This window comes from Hyperolius riggenbachi, chromosome 11, assembly GCF_040937935.1.
Source record: "Hyperolius riggenbachi isolate aHypRig1 chromosome 11, aHypRig1.pri, whole genome shotgun sequence".
Taxonomy (NCBI): Eukaryota; Metazoa; Chordata; class Amphibia; order Anura; family Hyperoliidae; genus Hyperolius; species Hyperolius riggenbachi.
The window spans coordinates 81,175,418-81,187,170 of NC_090656.1; the positions used below are offsets into that span (position 1 = coordinate 81,175,418).

At 47.4% G+C, this 11,753-nt stretch overlaps 1 protein-coding gene across 4 annotated transcripts in view; it reads right to left on the reverse strand.

Moving 5' to 3' along the window:
• FAR1 (fatty acyl-CoA reductase 1) overlaps nucleotides 1-2,196 on the reverse strand; it is a 185,656-nt gene extending 183,460 nt beyond the window's left edge. For 3 of the 4 annotated variants that reach the window (XM_068261228.1, XM_068261227.1, XM_068261225.1), the window contains exon 1: nucleotides 2,090-2,196. The gene's annotated coding sequence lies outside the window, so the exon portion shown is untranslated. The remainder of the gene's footprint in view (nucleotides 1-2,089) is intronic. The other variant, XM_068261226.1, reaches the window with a different exon arrangement.
• Between the last annotated feature and the right edge of the window lie 9,557 nt (nucleotides 2,197-11,753).

The following is an 11,753-nucleotide window of genomic DNA, read 5'->3' on the forward strand; positions in this document are numbered from 1 at the left end:
TCAGAGCAGGGTATGTCGGGACTGGCAGCTAGTGAACAGGCATATCAGAGCAGGGTATGTCGGGACTGGCAGCTAGTGAACAGGCATATCAGAGCAGGGTATGTCGGGACTGGCAGCTAGTGAACAGGCATATCAGAGCAGGGTATGTCGGGACCGGCAGCTAGTGAACAGGCATATCAGAGCAGGGTATGTCGGGACTGGCAGCTAGTGAACAGGCATATCAGAGCAGGGTATGTCGGGACTGGCAGCTAGTGAACAGGCATATCAGAGCAGGGTATGTCGGGACTGGCAGCTAGTGAACAGGCATATCAGAGCAGGGTATGTCGGGACTGGCAGCTAGTGAACAGGCATATCAGAGCAGGGTATGTCGGGACTGGCAGCTAGTGAACAGGCATATCAGAGCAGGGTATGTCGGGACTGGCAGCTAGTGAACAGGCATATCAGAGCAGGGTATGTCGGGACTGGCAGCTAGTGAACAGGCATATCAGAGCAGGGTATGTCGGGACTGGCAGCTAGTGAACAGGCATATCAGAGCAGGGTATGTCGGGACTGGCAGCTAGTGAACAGGCATATCAGAGCAGGGTATGTCGGGACTGGCAGCTAGTGAACAGGCATATCAGAGCAGGGTATGTCGGGACTGGCAGCTAGTGAACAGGCATATCAGAGCAGGGTATGTCGGGACTGGCAGCTAGTGAACAGGCATATCAGAGCAGGGTATGTCGGGACTGGCAGCTAGTGAACAGGCATATCAGAGCAGGGTATGTCGGGACTGGCAGCTAGTGAACAGGCATATCAGAGCAGGGTATGTCGGGACTGGCAGCTAGTGAACAGGCATATCAGAGCATGGTATGTCGGGACTGGCAGCTAGAACAGGCATATCAGAGCATGGTATGTCGGGACTGGCAGCTAGTGAACAGGCATATCAGAGCATGGTATGTCGGGACTAGCAGCTAGTGAACAGGCATATCAGAGCATGGTATGTAAGGACTAGCAGCTAGTGAACAGGTATATCAGAGCATGGTATGTAGGAACTAGCAGCTAGTTAACAGGTATACCAGAGCATGGTATGCTGGGACAGGCAGCTAGAGAACAGGAATATCAGAGCATGGTATGCAGGGACTAGCAGCTAGTGAACAGGCATATCAGAGCATGGTATGCTGGGACAGGCAGCTAGAGAACAGGAATATCAGAGCATGGTATGCAGGGACTGGCAGCTAGTGAACAGGCATAGAGCATGATATGTAAGAACTAGCAGCTAGTGAACAGGCATATCAGAGCATGGTATGTAGGGACTAGCAGCTAGTGAACAGGTATACCAGAGCAAGGTATGCAGGGACTGGCAGCTAGTGAACAGGCATATCAGAGCATGGTATTCAGGGACTGGCAGCTAGTGAACAGGCATATCAGAGCATGGTATTCAGGGACTGGCAGCTAGTAAACAGGCAAACCAGAGCATGGTATGCAGGGACTGGCAGCTAGTGAACAGACACATCAGAGCATGGTATGCTGGGACTGGTAGCTAGTGAACAGGCACATCAGAGCATGGTATGCTTGGACTGGTAGCTAGTGAACAGGCACATCAGAGCATGGTATGCTTGGACTGGTAGCTAGTGAACAGGCACATCAGATCATGGTATGCAAGGACTGGCAGTCAGTGAACAGGTATATCAGATCAGGCTATGTTGGAACTAGTGTTTAGTAAGACGGCATATCTCAGCATGGCATGCTGGGAATGGTAGTTAGACAGCAAATATACCAAAGCATTGCATACTGGAAATACCAGAGCATGGCATGATTGATAAGCGCCTATATCATTGCATGCTTGGACTTCTAGTTCTCAAACAGGATTGCCAATACACAGCAGGAATTATATATACTAAGTACCAGTGCTTGGCATAGTGAGGCTTTGGGTTAACAGCTATACCCAATGCCTGGCATGCTAGGACTAGTAGTGAGCCAGCCTGTAGCACAGAATGACAGCCCGGCTGGGTGGAGCACAGGGCATGCATGCTAATAGACGGCACACACTATTAAGCCCCACTATATGCTGTCCAGAACCCCCTTCCATCTCCTCCACAGCCCCGCTCACCTCAGTCCGGCCGCTTTCACTGACACCAGCAGCAGCACCACTCAGGCCGCGCCGCGCGCTCCCCACACCCTCAGCCGGCAGCCCGCTCTGGACCGTGCTGATTGGCCGCTCACCGCTGACGTCACGGAACAGCCAAGTCACCGCGCGTCCCGATTGGCTGGAATCCCAGCGATGGCCAAGAGGAGGGGGGGAGCGCGAGACCCACCCGTCACCGGGGAGCGTGCTGCGGGGGATGCTGGGGAGCGGGCGCGGCCGGTGTGTGTGGAGAGGGGGAATGTAGCGAGTAGGCCGCCGTAATGGCAGCGTGACGGAATGCGGGAAGGGAAGGGTTCTAAAAACTCGACTCCGTTACCATAGCAACCCTAATGAGCATCAGCTAACTGATATGTGAGGTGGCCGAGTAACCGGTGTGTCTGGGTAACAGGAGACCAGGCCAAGGCGGGGAACACATGAGGGGGAAGGGCCTGCTTACTACAGGGCACATGAACACAGCTTTTATCTGATGAGATATGCAGGCACCACTACCCTCACATAACCTGATGCTGGGCATACACCATAAAGGGCCCATACACCTAACGATTTACCCGCTGATATACAGCAGTTTCGATCACTGTGATCGAATCTGCTGTGAAATCGTCGCACAAAGACTGACAGAATGATCGATTTCTGTCCGAAATCAATCGTTTCGGTTGATCTATCCGTGCGGAAGATTTTTCTCGATCGCCGGCGGGTCGGGAGTGCGTCGATAGTGGCGTTCAAATGACCGACGCAATACAGTGGAGATACATTAACTGAATACCAACTTTTTGAAATGAGAAAAAGGGACATTTAAGCCATGCCCCTGCCACACCCCTGAGCATGCCCCCACCACGCCTCTAGTCATGCATACCATAAAGATTTAATACGAAAAATAGGTTGTTTTATAATTCAAACCACACTGGTCCTTTCTATCCTGGACCATTTTCCTTCATATTAACATTTTAAAATGAGTAATATATCAATTTAAAGGGAAGGTTCAAGCAAAATAAAAAAATGTGTTTCACTTACCTGGGGCTTCTACCAGCCCCATGCAGCCATCCTGTGCCCTCGTAGTCACTCACTGCTGCTCCAGTCCCCCGCTGGCAGCTTGCCGACCTCGGAGGTCGGCGGGCCGCATTGCGTACATTTTTACGCATTCCCGCTAGTGCAGGAACATTAACACATACATTTTTACGCGTTACTGGTCCAATGCGTACATTTTTACGCATTAAACCAGTAATGCGTAAAAACGTATGTGTTAATGTTCCTGCACTAGCGGGAATGCGTAAAAATGTACGCAATGCGGCCCGCCGACCTCCGAGGTCGGCAAGCTGCCAGCGGGGGACTGGAGCAGCAGTGAGTGACTACGAGGGCACAGGATGGCTGCATGGGGCTGGTAGAAGCCCCAGGTAAGTGAAACACATTTTTTTATTTTGCTTGGACCTTCCCTTTAAAGGATGGGAATAAAGTTTAGCGTCAAACAAACACATTTTTTAGTATAGAAATATATATATTTATATAGAAAGAGGGACAAAGTCCTGAAAGAGGGACAAATGAGGGGGAAAGAGGGACAGGGCTCCCAAAGAGGGACTGTCCCTCCGAAAGAGGGACAGTTGGGAGCTATGATTAACTGTTCCGGCCGGCGCAACTCCCCCGGTCTCTGCTGTCTTCTCCGCTCCGGGCTCCAGGGCTGCAGCTTCACTGAACTTCCTGTTCCAGCAGGAAGTTTAACCAGTAGAGCGTCCTCTACTGTTTAAGCTTCCTGCCGGGACAGGAAGTTCAGTGAAGCAAGCCAGCCGGACCGGAGACCAGTGCGGAGAAGAAGGCAGCGGAGACTGGGGGAGCCGCACCGGCCAGATCAAGTAATGTATAGCTGGCGGCAGCTCCACAGATTGTGATCGGTTTCATGCTGAAATCAATTCACAATCTGTTTGCAGTAAAGGCAGCCATACAATCCCTCTCTGATCAGATTCGATCAGAGAGGGATCTATCTGTTGGTCGAATCCGATGGCAAATCGACCAGTGTATGGCTACTTTTAGATTTTGTGTTAGATAGATGGTTCGATAGATAATTTTCGGCATGTTTGATCTTGTTTTCGATCGTTTTCCTGATCGATTTCAAATAGAAGTGAATGGAAATTGATAAGAAATAAGATCGGACAGTAAATCGACTGAAAAATCTCATTGTGTATTTCCAGCATTACATCTAATTCTAGGTACACACCATACAATTTTCTGGCAGATTTACCAGCCAGATCTATTATTTCCAACATGTCCGATCTGAATTTTGATCGATTTATTTTTACGATTTTTTTCAATCGTTCTTAAAATGATTTTCATAGAACTGAACAAAAAATGACCGAAAACATGATTAAAAAAAAGATTGGAAAATCAATCGAAATTCAGATCGGACATGTTGGAAATAATCGATCAAGCAGGTAAATCTGCCAGAAAATTGTATGGTGTGTACCTAGCATAAGGGTTTCTGTATTACAGGGAACCTTCGATAAAGAAATAAAAAGGTACCTGGTGCTTCCTACAGCCCCCTTTGCGCGGATTAGCCCCTCACCATCCTCCTCTGCTGCCTGCAGCCTCTGAAAAGCGCCCGGGACCTTGGGAGTAGGGGGCTTTCTGCGCATGCATGGCCTGATCGTGCACGCTCTCTCGTCCCCGAGAGAGATCTCCCGGTCAGGGGAGCGCGTGCGGCTGGACTGTGCATGCGCCAAATTACCGGGCCGGATTGCAGAGAACGGCGACGAAAGAGTGATTAGCCAGAATGGGTCTGGATGAAGCCCCCGGTATGTATAAAACTTTTTTTCGCTTCTTCTCAGGTACACTTTAAAGAGACACTGAAGCGAGACTAAATCTCGCTTCAGGTCTTTTATATAGCAGGGGCACGTGTGCCCCTGCTAAAACGCCGCTATCCCGCGGCTTAACGGGGGTCCCTTCACCCCCAACCCACCCCCCGCAAACCTTGGTCGCAGACTTGGTCGCTTTTCCCCTCTTCCTGGAGGCAGGGCTAACAGCTGCAGCCCTGCCTCCTAGCACGTCTATCAGACGCGCATCGCCGCCTCTCCCCCGCCCCTCCTGAAGGAAGACTGAGAGGGGCGGGGGAGAGGCGGAGATACACGTCTGACAGACGCGCATGGGGCAGGGCTGCGGCGGTTAGCCCTGCCCCAACCAGGAAGCGCTCCCTCGCTGCACGGAGGGGGTTTGGGGGGACAGGGACCCCCGTTAAGCCGCGCTATAGCGGCGTTTTAGCAGGGGCACGCATGCCCCTGCTAGCTATGAGGTCTGAAGCGAGGTCTATTCTCGCTTCAGACTCTCTTTAAAGAGAATCTGTAAAAAAAACTACTTACCTTGGATGGGGGAAGTCTCTGGATCCTAATGAGACTTCCCTCATCCAGCCACGAGCTCCTGAATAACAGTTTTCCGCTCAGGCTCTGGCAGAAATAACCAAGCCCAATTAGGTCTGCTCTACGGCGCAGGCAACTTGCGTCTGACAGGTAGAGTGGACTTGATCGAGCTCACCTAGTTCTACCGGAGCCATAGCGGAAAGCCGCTAGTGCTCACATATGTAACCATTAAGGGCCCGTTTCCACTTATGCGGATCCCGCCGCGATTCCGCAGAGTTTCCCCGCAGGCAAATCGCGCGGGGAAACTCTGCCATAGGGGACTATGGTGCCGCCGGCCGAATCGCTTGCGGTAGCGATTCGGCCGGAACCCCCTGCAGAATTCGCTCGGGAGGCAGTGAATCCCATAGCCGTGCATGGCACTGGCTGATGGGATTCCCCTGCGATCCCGCACACCCGCTCACTGCCGGCGCGCCGCACAAGTGGAAACAAGCCCTAAGGGATCCCTCCTCTGGATCGTCTCTGCTGAGGAGGAAGGGGGAAACCTCTTTAGGATCCAGAGGCTTCCCCCTCTAGAGGTAAGTACCCCCAGGGGCACTTTTTTCAGTACAGGTTCACTTTAAAGGGACTCTGAGCACCTCTCATGGGCATGCCTTTAAGCCAGACGACTTCCAACAAAGTCGTGCTATGACCCCTCTGGAGTAGCCTCTTGCAATGGCCATGCGTGTCACCTCCTCTTCCTGCTTCATTCATTGATGCACTTCTTTAACATAGAAGACAGGGGTGACCCGGAAGTTATACAGTGATGTAAAAAACTATTTGCCCCCTTCCTGATTTCTTATTCTTTTGCATGTTTATCACACTTAAATGTTTCTGCTCATCAAAAAACATTAACTATTAGTCAAAGATAACATAATTGAACACAAAATGCAGTTTTAAATGATGTTTTTTATTATTTAGTGAGAAAAAAAAACTCCAAATCTACATGGCCCTGTGTGAAAAAGTGATTGCCCCCCTTGTTAAAAAAACTTAACTGTGGTTTATCACACCTGAGTTCAATTTCTGTAGTCACCCCCAGGCCTGATTACTGCCACACCTGTTTCAATCAAGAAATCACTTAAATAGGAGCTATCTGACACAGAGAAGTAGACCAAAAGCACCTCAAAAGCTAGACATCATGCCAAGATCCAAAGAAATTCAGGAACAAATGAGAACAAAAGTAATTGAGATCTATCAGTCTGGTAAAGGTTATAAAGCCATTTCTAAAGCTTTGGGACTTCAGCGAACCACAGTGAGAGCCATTATCCACAAATGGCAAAAACATGGAACAGTGATGAACCTTCCCAGGAGTGGCCGGCCGACCAAAATTACCCCAAGAGCGCAGAGAAAACTCATCCGAGAGGCCACAGAAGACTTCAGGACAACATCTAAAGAACTGCAGGCCTCACTTGCCTCAATTAAGGTCAGTGTTCATGACTCCACCATAAGAAAGAGACTGGGCAAAAACGGCCTGCATGGCAGATATCCAAGGCGCAAACCACTTTTAAGCAAAAAGAACATTAAGGCTCATCTCAATTCTGCTAAAAAAACACCTCAATGATTACTAAGACTTTTGGGGAAAATACCTTGTGGACCGACGAGACAAAAGTTGAACTTTTTGGAAGGTGCGTGTCCCGTTACATCTGGCGTAGAAGTAACACAGCATTTCAGCAAAAGAACATCATACCAACAGTAAAATATGGTGGTGGTAGTGTGATGGTCTGGGGTTGTTTTGCTGCTTCAGGACCTGGAAGGCTTGCTGTGATAGATGGAATCATGAATTCTACTGTCTACCAAAAAATTCTGAAGGAGAATGTCCGGCCATCTGTTCGTCAACTCAAGCTGAAGCGATCTTGGGTGCTGCAGTAGGACAATGACCCAAAACACACCAGCAAATCCACCTCTGAATGGCTGAAGAAAAACAAAATGAAGACTTTGGAGTGGCCTAGTCAAAGTCCTGACCTAAATCCTATTAATATGTTGTGGCATGACCTTAAAAAGGCGGTTCATGCTAGAAAACCCTCAAATAAAGCTGTATTACAACAATTCTGCAAAGATGAGTCGGCCAAAATTCCTCCAGAGCGCTGTAAAAGACTCGTTGCAAGTTTTCGCAAACGCTTGATTGCAGTTATTGCTGCTAAGGGTGGCCCAACCAGTTATTAGATTCAGGGGGCAATTTCTTTTTCACACAGCTCCATGTAGGTTTTGAGTTTTTGTTCTCACTAAATAATAAAAACCATCATTTAAAACAGCATTTTGCGTTCAATTATGTTATCTTTAACTAATGGTTAATGGTTTTTGATGAGCAAAAACATTTAAGTGTGACAAACATGCAAGAGAATAAGAAATCAGGAAGGGGGCAAATAGTTTTTCACATCACTATAACATAGCCAAGATGGCAGCCGCGATTTTAAAATTGAAATCAAACGAAAAACTATTTGGTGTAGAACCGCGATTCAGGCATCAAATGAAAGAGAAGTGCACAAGCTACAGAAAGGTATGCATCTTTAAGTACTTTGCAGTAATGTTTGGAGTCTTAAAGGCAACATGGAAATTAAGAGCAGTTTATCATCTAAATGTAGCTGGTGTTATTTCATTCTCGCACAGCTGCAAGATGCATTTGCACTATACTTAATGGAGTTCTCCACTGTTTTGAGATATATGCACACAAACGTGAGTGTATATACAGTACTCATTACAAGTGTCTGCCTGCTCCACTCCTCCTACCCACAATTCTCTGCTTTCCTGCTTCTCACACAGAAAAATACAGACCAAACTCAGCATTACCGCATAACTACCGAATGTTTACCAAACAAAATATCGAACACTTTACACCTCCTATCGAACTTTCCTTTCATTTGGTAAAAAAATTATGAGTTACTGTAAAAATGTTAACATACCGCATTCGGTAAAATACCTATTTTTTTCTACTATTGCACTTCATTCTGTTAAAGAACACCTGTAATGAGAAAAACCTCCCCTGGTGGGTACTCACCAGGTGGGGGAAGCCTCCGTATCCTATTGAGGCTTCCCCTGTCCTTCTCAGTCCCACGGCGGTGGAGATAAAGCTCCCTGAACAGCAGGGATGTAAATATTTACCTTCCCGGCTCCAGCGTAGGCGCAGCATCGGCTCTCCACTCCAAGATAGGCGGAAATAGCCGATCGCTGTCAGCCCACTCTACTGCGCAGGCGCAAGTCTCCGGTGCCTGCGCAGTAGAGTGGACCTGACGGAGATTGGCTATTTTCGCCTATCTCCATGCGGAGAGCCGCAACAGCGCCCCCGCTGGAGCCAGGAAAGGTAAATAAATCAGCGCTTGTCGAGGGAGGATTCCCGGACACCTAGGAGGAGCCAGCGCTGGATTGCCTGCAGCTACAGAGGAGTGGAAAGCCTCATTGGGACCCTGAGACTTCCCCCTCCCGAGGTGAGTACCCCCCAGGGGAACTTTTTTCTTGGTACAGGTTCTTTTTAATTGAAGCCTGTACAGTATTTAAGACCCAACATTCTTCCTATCTAGCAAGTGTAAATTCTAGCATTCTTCTCAAAGGTATCTGTAATGATCGCTGCTGCAGCAGCTATTACTGGAAGTAGTAGTGCTGCAGCTCAGGCAGTTCTGATCTATTTCCATGCAAGCTGCATAGCTTTGTCTGTCTTTCCCTGCTGTCAGCTTGTGACTGATTATCATTCACCTGTGTGGGAATCTGCATGTCTGCTCCCATTGGATGACCTCAGTATAAAGATCTGCTTCCTGCAGGGTTTCCTTGGGTTTTCATAGCTTCAGCTTAAGCCTGCCTTGCTGTCGCTTTAGCCCCCGATCGTGTTTCTTGTTATAAAGATACTTTGCTGGTCTTTGCATCATATATTGGTTCATTGCCAATATATATGCATACCAGCACGTTTATTATTTTCCTTGTATTTGTGTTACGTTGATACATCAGTGTCGCTGATGTATACGTACACGAACTGTTTATATCCTGTGTGCAGTTAGTCAGCTTTCCAGCACGTTTTGGTAGGTTGCGCGTACCGTGACCACCCGTGCTGAGGTAGTTACCCTGCTCCTGGTTCTGTTTGTGGATTGCGTTCATCTCTGCGAAGAGATAACGAATCCTTCTGAATCCTGTTCTGTTACTGTTTGTGGATTGCGTTCATCTCTGCGAAGAGATAACGAATCCTTCTGAATCCTGTCCTGTTACCGTTTGTGGATTGCGTTCATCTCTGCGAAGAGATAGCGAATCCTTCTGAGTCCTGTCCCCTGTATTACTCCAGTCCTAGTCAGCGTTCCTGCTTATGTCATATATCGGTTCATTGCCGATATATACATATGTTAGTCAGAAGTTGCAAATAGTTTCATTGATAGCTGTAATTGTAATACGCTAGGAAAACATACTTATTGTATATTTATCTGTGTTACGTTCATCTATCTTATCCTGCTATTTTCTGACTATCCTGTCCTGTCTTTGTGAGGCACGCCATCGCCGCATCGCATTGGCTGCCTCATTCCAGTCTGTCTGGTTTTGGACGCTTGCTGTCGCTAAGTAGCCGCTAGCTAGCAAGCGTTCATTCTGTCTACCTGTCCTGATCTCCTCAGTCCTGGTTTATGCGCTCAGCGCTACTTTGCGCTGAGACGTTATTACGAAAGTGTTGTTTGTGGCTGTTCGGATCTGCACCGGCTCTGTGCACCACAATCTCCTATTGGAGTCAGTCCTCCCCTCCACTATACTAGGGATAGCCTGTTTCCTTGTGCTAGTGTGTGTACCTCCTCCACGCCAGCTCATGCGTTGCATGCTGACTGTGGAGAATACACCACCAAGCTTAACATTATGAAAACCCCATTACCAATCCCCATTGTGGGGGGGATTCCCAGAAAGTATGACACTGTTAATTATGGTTCCTGTTCCTTTAAGAAATTTGAAGAACTTAGCTCTGAAACAGAAAATGAGTTTTTCTCTGAATGTGCCAGGTTCCTGACCAATCCTGATCTCCAAGCGACTCCTGTTTCAACCTGGGCACTCCAACTAAGTTATATTTTGTTTAAAGGGGAATTATTCCAGTGGGCATTTGATGTTCTCAATCATTCCGATTTGAAAGAGAGACCGCTGGAATTTCTAGCGTTTGTGATCCATAACTGGTTGCGCATAGATCCATTGCCTTTTCCTCTTAATGAACTCCTGGCAGCAGGTCAATCAGCTACTCCTTCAATTGCTTGCAAAAATGTTCAGCAAGCAGAAAGTGTTACTGATAATTTTCCTGCAGCCTTGAATAAATCACCAAGAACAGCAGGGAAAACAGCAGGGTCTAAGGCCAAACGCAAACGTTCTAAGAAACGTGTCCGATCTGCAGAGTCGTTATCCTTAGCGACTGAGACCTATAATGAGATTCTGCCATTAACAGATAATGAAATGCAATTGTCTTTCAGGGGAGTTAAATGGACTTATGAAACTACTAATGAACTTTCCTCCCTGGCTAGGGAAAATAAAGATTTTTGTTTAAAAGAATTATCTGAGTATGATTATGAGGAGATATTACAGAGTATTGAACAAATCAACTTATTTGTGAAGCAAGGAAAGTTTGCATACACTACAGTTCAGCACTTGCTACAGGTATTGGAGATTCTTAGGAATAAGGAATCTGCCAATCACCTGCTAATTAACCCAATATATGTCCCTGCTACAATCATATCTGCAAACCATGATCTGCCTGTTAAGTATGCTTGGAATCCTCCATTTGAGAAAGGAGAGATGGAAGCTCTGGTCAATGAATGGAAGAATGATTCAAGTTCATTTTGTCAATTTTACAGTGCAAAAAGTGAATTAGTATTGAATGCATGCATTAAGTCTGCCTATAACCTAATAAAAACTGGTGTGTGTGAGTATGACTTTGTGGCTCCATTGATTGATGTGTGGGAACTGATTTTGGATGATTTTTATGTGACTCCGAATTCGCAAATTTGGCGTTCTGACCCGCCTGCTTCAGCACCTTTGGCTGATTCAGCAGGTGATTCGGAGCTCTTTTTGTGTGAAATTGAAGTTCCTGCAATTCCACCCTGTACCATGGATAACTCAGTGTTACTTACCAGTAAAACAGAAGCCACTGATACATTCTTAACCTTGCCCTGCGCAAATTTCTCAGCAGAGAATCCAGAGGTCCTGCTGACTTCCGAGTCCAGCCTAGCCAGTACTCATGACTCTTTGTTCAGTGAAACAGACATCAGAAAAATCTTGCCTGTCTCTGCAAACACTTCTGCAGAAATTACCTG